Raw genomic sequence first — 1,955 nt, 5'->3', positions numbered from 1 at the left:
GTCGAGAAGACTTAGCCCTCGCACGAAGTGTAACCTGTATATGACGCTCATTAGACCGGTTGTTCTCTACGGGACCGAGACATGGATATTGCTCGAGGAGGACCTGCGTACACTCGGAGTATTCGAGCGACGAGTGTTAAGAACCATCTTTGGCGGCGTACAGGAGAACGGAATGTGGAGGCGAAGGATTAACCACGAGCTCGCGCGACTCTACGGCGAACCCAGTATCCAGAAGGTGGTGAAAGCTGGCCGGATACGCTGGGCGGGACATGTTGCGAGAATGCCGGATGACTGTCTTGCAAAACAGGTGTTCGCCACGAATCCGGTAGGATCAAGACGAGCGGGGGCGCAACGAGCGAGGTGGTTAGACCAAGTGGAGCGTGATCTGGCGAACGTGGGGTGCCCGAGAAATCGGAGAACGGTTGCCATGGACCGAGTGAATTTTAGGAATTATGTTCGTCAAGTTATGTCGTAAGACGGAATACTATGCAAATAAATAAAATAAACGGTTGTATGGTAAATTTCATTCTTTATTGGTATTTGAAAAAGCTACTACGATGTTTTCATAGGAATGCTCTCTTTATCATTATTGTTTGAGATTATTTTAGTGATTAATGTTACTAGAGACTCTTTACCATTTATAACAGCATTCGTGTCTTGTTAAATACCTATTCGATTACAATCTTATTTCTGTAACTAAACTCAAGAAGTTCATTTGCGTCTTCTTACGTTTTCTCCGAGTCAGCAACCATGTTTGAAAAGTTCAGTTACCACTGGCCCTGGCTGAATGAAACATATTTGTAGAGACCTCAAAAATTTTCTTTTCCCAGTTTCGAGCTAGTCTTCCAACTCTCTCCAGCCGAACCAAATGATCTGCTATCCTAATTTCTACCATATGCCGTACAAATGCAGTAGATAAGTTGCTGCTAGGTTGGGGAAAGTTTCCATTTTCCTATTACAGAGGGCAAAACGAGCAGCAGGGCCAGGGTGAAGAAGTTCGCTCACTTGGAAACTATTTGGCAGAGATTTTCTTTCCGAGCTACTTTCAATTTGTATAAAGCGAAAAATAGCTTCAAAGAGTTGAAGGCCTAGAAGTTGAATCAAACTATTTGATAATTTTACGAATCTGCAGGGATGAAATTTTCATATTTGCTTGACCCTTAAACGAATGACTTTTTTTTTATCTAGTGCTGATACTTAGAGTAAAATTTTCTTGTTTCATTCTAGCAGTTTGAACATATTATGAACAAAAGTTTCATATTTTTAACATCCATCATACAATTACTAAGAACTGTAAATATGCTGGCTGAACTTCAGAAAGTTCCAGTGATTATCAATTATTAAGCCCTTAAGAAATGAAAGGAACTTTAGTTTTTTAGTTGGTAAATATATCTCTTATCTTTTCCCAAGCTGAGAACAGTTTTTGTCTCTTACATAAAATGCAGCAAAAAACTGCGTCCAGCAATAAACTTCCATAGAAGTCCTAAACAAAATTCTTCAGCACGCACTTGCAGCTAGAAGCAAAAAAAAATAAAGCACAGTTTTCAATTAGAGCGGCCAAATCCTTTGAAATTAGTCGACGCCATCATCTGTGAGCTGCTGCTGAAAACCAACCAATGGAAATTCATTACCGAGCAACAGACAAAAAAAAACAGAAATGCTAAAACTTTTTTCCCTCCCTAGCTTTGGTTTGCCTCTTGGCAAACATTCCAAATATTTGTACCAAGTTAGTTGCTAGTTGAAATTTTCTTGTGGGAAAAACTGTGTGTGAGTGGAATTTTTTTTTCGTCCTATTTCTCTCGCTCATGTCTTTGGCGAGGATTTACCACCCCCTAGGATTTCTTTTATGGCAACAGCTAGTGTGAAAGCATGAAAGCGGCAAATCCAAAATTAAAAAAAATTGAGCTGGAACACATCTTTGCGTGCGTTACACAAGCTTAAGCAGATAAAGCGAG

The sequence above is a fragment of the Uranotaenia lowii genome, chromosome 2 (assembly GCF_029784155.1).
Source record: "Uranotaenia lowii strain MFRU-FL chromosome 2, ASM2978415v1, whole genome shotgun sequence".
In the NCBI taxonomy this organism is placed as follows: Eukaryota; Metazoa; Arthropoda; class Insecta; order Diptera; family Culicidae; genus Uranotaenia; species Uranotaenia lowii.
The sequence above is the reverse complement of the archived record's forward strand: the minus strand, read 5'-3'. Positions refer to the sequence as shown.